Source organism: Pinus tabuliformis, chromosome 4_2 (assembly GCF_031772625.1).
Source record: "Pinus tabuliformis cultivar Carrire ecotype Pingquan chromosome 4_2, CPIR1, whole genome shotgun sequence".
Lineage (NCBI taxonomy): Eukaryota > Viridiplantae > Streptophyta > Pinopsida > Pinales > Pinaceae > Pinus > Pinus tabuliformis.
Genome location: NC_142304.1, coordinates 340,542,374 through 340,547,604, shown reverse-complemented (window position 1 = coordinate 340,547,604; position 5,231 = coordinate 340,542,374).

Genomic DNA, 5,231 nt, shown 5'->3' with positions numbered 1-5,231 from the left:
TGGAATATCCGATGGGAGTTTGGTTGGGACTAGAGGCCAGGCCAGATTGTATTTGATTGGAACATTTGTCAATTTCGTGAGATCTGGAAAATGCAACATTGCCAGAAAAGGAAGCCTAGGAGGACCCTGGGGATTCCACCCAGATTGGGCGGAGTTCCAAAAGTTCTAAAAAGATTGGCTTGGATTTTGAAAGGCACCATGCTGCCCGAAGTAACTAGCAGAACCTGCTGAACCAAAAGGTGACCCTTGTGATCCAGCAAAACATGGAGTTTGACCAATTCTAGGTGAAAAACCTCCAAAACCATCGAAGTTCCCTCCTAAAGCATTATAAGGAGTTGATAACCCCTGATAAGGATTCCAAGTGGTAGCTAAGGGAGGAATACTTTGAAACAAACTAACTGTGGAGTACAACGTATTCCCTTGTTGGCAAAAAAACAGATTCTGAGTTCCTATGTTGCTAACCACAAGGTTTGTCCAACCTTGAAAGGGATTACTGCCTTGACCTATAGAAGAAAAAGGCATAGATCCTATCATCGAGTTTGAATGTGGTATATGACCACTTCCAAAAGGAAAACCCTAAAATGAAGTCGACCCACACATCATGGATGTGGAGACACTGAACAGAACTGATGGAATACCCTTTGAATGGTGCCAAACGGGAAGAATCCAGGACTGGATGCATGTGCTTGGGAACTTCCACTCATCGACGGAATGGAAGTAGACCCAAACAAAGACGTGCTAGCAGAAGACCCAAATAAAGATGTAGGAGGGATGGAAATGGTTCCTCCCCCTTGTACTAATATAGGAGTCTGCGTGCCTGTAGCACTTGAAGTGGATGCCATGCTCCCAGCAGTGGTCATCGAAGGGATGTGCGTGATGTGACCTAGACTTGAAGATCTATGTGTCGGAATCCCAACGTATAATACTATGTCTGGATGATCAGAAGTCAGAGGAGAATTCAGAGCTACTAACGGCTCTAAGAGTTCTTCTACCTCAATATTATCTTCTGACTGGAATAGGACTCGAGAAAGAGCTGGAGTGTTCCTCTCTGGCTCTGTGGTAGTACTAGGCCTGTCCTATACACGAATGCCCCAAGCAGAGGATCAATCCCCGATGCGTCGGCTAAGATTGTGTGAAAACCACTGGCAGTATTGCCTCTGCGCCTTCTAGGAGAAAACTCTAAACTTGGTGGTGAAAGACCACGAAGTCTTCGAGACTTTCTAGGCAATTGGTTAGCCACTTTGAATTTTTTATTAAGATTTAATTAAAGACTCAAGAAAAAATTAAAGCTAGGCCAACTAAAAGCATAGAGCACACACTAAAAATGTCCCTAGAAGATATCAGCCAGTCAAACAACTTTCAAGTATTTCCACTCCAGGTGATGAAGACCAGACACCAAAATACAAGAAAGTGAAGTAGGGGCCTTCCGAAGATAGTCTGGGATAATGACAGCCCAGGCCTACCAGTGAAGGTATCAGAGGAAGTTATGCTGACCTCCAAACAACAGCCTGTATCGGTGCAAGCCCCCAAGCTTCGCAAGGGTGCCCTCCAGAAGTACTGCTGAGAGTGATACAACGTCAACCTCAGGTTCCATGGGATTCCCCTCCGCAGCCACTTGTGTAGATCCCTAGGATAAGCAACTAACATTACCAACTCATGTCAGAAGCCAGGCAGAATAGTCTTGAGGTAAGATCCGACAAGTGGGAGAGGGGGTATCTCTCTTCCTTATCTTCAAAAACCCTCATGCTTAACTCCTAGATCCAGAGCTTTCCTGGTCTCCCTAATGCTATTGGATTTGCACTCGTTATTCATAATTCTATGTTTGATAGTTTAAAGTGGCCTCGGATAGTTTTCTCTCCACTCACCTAATCCATGGCCCTAAATATCCTAAAACTTGTTGGTGTGTCTAAATTGAAAATATAAAAAATTTCTAGTATATTTTAGTTAGAGATCGTTTTTAAATGGGTTGTTCTTAAGTAAAGGGATAAACAGAAATGAAACTTGTGGTTCTCTTCGATGCAAAATAAATTTATAAAAAACAAACTATATGCAAATGCACTTTTTTTGTTCTTCGATGAAATAAATTTCTACTAGGTTCTAAGGAACTTCTAAGAAAGCAATAAATTTCTCTTTTCTTTTCTTTCAACAAGCTTCACACTCACAAAAACTTAAAAAAACTATGGATGCCCTAAAAGATGCACAAGCCATCCTAATGCAATGAGTATATGCTGATGCAAAAACTTAAGACTACTCTAAAGCAAAGAATGAAAGTAAATTGTTTATCGCTTCTAATTAGCCACTTTAGATGTTTAGATAGAATATAAGTTCCTAATGCTCATTTTCATCCAAACACTAAAAGCAAATCTCAAGACAAACAAAATGCACTTTCACTCACAAAAAGAAACCAAATCAAAACAAGGCAAAGGAAAGAAAAAACCAAGTTTTTAAAAAGTTTTCTTTAAAAGTAAAAGCAAAAAAAAACTTTTCAAAAGCACTCCAAATACTATTGAAAACTTTGAGATTGAAAAATAGGCAACAAAAACACTTTGCAAGTTATCAACTCAAAATGGGTGAAAACTCAACAAAATAGGTGTTTCAAGATGCTCTTAATGACCAAAAAGTAGCAAAAAGAGCTTGGTGACAATGATCAAATGACCAAGAAAGACAATTTTCAAAAGCATCACTCTTTCAAAAAGCGAGAAAAGCGAATGGCCACAAGATGCAGTTTTGACACAAAGCAAGAAGATCACAAAGATAAAGTTTGTCACAAATATTGAAACCAATCTTTCTGCTCTGGAAGACCAAAACAGCCAAGATTCATCAAGAAATCTCATGTGCTCAAACACAAATGATGACACTTGCAACAAAACAAAAAAAAGACCAAAACTTTCCACAATAGGAGTGAATTCGAAACCGGAAACTTGCTACAAAACCAAAGACTGACAACAAAAATTGACTACTCAAGAAATACTCAGACCAGCAAACAAATCTTCTGAAATAGAAAGACTTGACAAAATCTTGGAAAATTAGGGTATACGTGACTGTGTCAATACACAGCAGCGTGTATACGCAATTCAGCCCAAAGAAACCTACATATACATGGGTTCATATGGGGAAACTTCGTACATGCGCTATTGTAACCTGACAAAACTGCGTATATAACAGTTCACAAGAAAAAGAAAAAAAGAGGTCTGAAGAAACTGCTCAGACTTAAAGTCTGAGTTCCTACAGGAACAAACAAACCAGTTACAGCAAGAACAATAATGGCTAAGCCCTGATTGGCTTAAATTAACCCAAACTAGGAACAACAATACTATTGTCCCCAGCGGAGTCGCCAATTCTGTTGAGGGACAAAGTCCCCTAGGGTTTTGGGTCAACACCCTAGCAGAGCGGGGGTTATCTACAGTAAAAAACAAGCATTCTACAGAACCATGTTACTCAAATAAGAAAACTACGCGAAGAGAGGTGCAGTTGGGGGTCCTTTGTTTGGCTAGATCCAACCAGGTTCAAACCCTCTTGGAGTTCATCTCGATCCTTGAACCTGCAAAACAACCAATTCAAAGAAGCATAGCAATATATGGACCAAGTATCATATAGAAATCAACTTCATAACATATTGAAAGATGGTTAGTTATACAATTGAAACAATTATTCATATGTAAACCATAACAATAACATCATATGCATAAAGAAGATTGATTTCGGGAACAAGAAAAATGCTTTTTATTGCAGATAACTAAAACAAAGCAAGGAATGATATCACCTGAATCTTCCTCTTGCTAGCTCCAAGCGGAACCGTCCTTCGGATCTGTCCAATCCCAAGTCTTCAAAAGGCTCCTTCCATGACTCACACAAAGATATCTCAACTAGTGAAATAACATCATAACTCAAGGAAACATGGGTTTCCTATAGTGGGGGAAGTGCTGGAAGCACAAGGATATTTAGACCTAATCAAGGACAATCTTAGCAGAGTAATTCTCTCTCCACTCTCCTTATTAAGGCCTTCCCATTGAAGCTTTTTTATACTTCTCCCAAATTAGCTTTTTAGTTGGGAATTCGTTGGGAATAGTTGGGCCACGGGCACTAATAGGTAATCAACAGGGAAAACCCATGATCTCTGCTCGAAATTAAGGAGATTTCATTTTTTTTAATTGTTTTAAGACATATATGTGGGTTGGGTATACACTAACCCACGTACACACGCGTTTAGATCAAGGCAATGTCGCGTACAAGGAGTAAAACATTGTTTTTTAAGTATTTGGGCCAAGTCTGGAAGGAGGGGTTGCCCTAGGCCATAAATGTAGTATCACAAATATCAAGGGTGAGATTTGGAGCTATAACAATCATAGTTCCCTTAAGATATTCTAATTGGATAGAAAAGTTGGTTCTAGTAAGAAATAAAAATGGTAAAATCAGATTGTGTGTGGATTTCAGGAACTTAAACAAATCATCCTTAAAGGACAATTATCCATTACCCAAGATGGATCCATTACTTCAAAAAGTTTCAGGTTATAGTAGAATTTCTATTATAGATGGTTTTTCTGGATACAATCATATCATGGTGAGCCCAGAAGATAGAGAGAAGACAACATTCATAACTCCTTGTGGTACATTCATGTATGCAAGGATGCCTTTTGGACTAACAAATGTTGGAGCTACTTTCCAAAGAGCTATGGATTTACCATTTGTTAGTAAGATTAATAAATTTGTTGTCATTTATCTAGATGATCTAACTGTATTTTCAAGTTCTGATAAAAAAACATTTAAATCACTTGAGAAAGGTTTTTGACAGGTGCAGGAAGTTCAAGATATCACTAAATCCAAAGAAGTCCTTGATTGTGTTAGAGTCGGTCTTTACATCCCTCCGTCAGAGATCAGTTCTCTTATTGCATTTCATTTTTAGGTGTCTCATTCAGTTCTTTTATTTGCATTCCGCTAGGGGCATGCCACAATCTGACAGGAGGGTCTTGTTATTCATCACCCCTCATGCCTTATACCTCCTGGCTCAGGTCATTTAATCAAGCTTTTAAAGTCACTTACAGTCCTGTTTTAGTCTTTTGATCAGTAGAGTCAATTCAGTCACTAGGTCTAGGGTTTCACAAATTGTGTCTTCAAACTGTCCAATAATGCCAGCGGGCCAGAGGGAGGTTTTATTTCACAAAATTTTATCGTCATATGGATGGATTATGACTTTTCTTCAAAACTTTGTTTTGAAGAAAATTCGTCCTTTC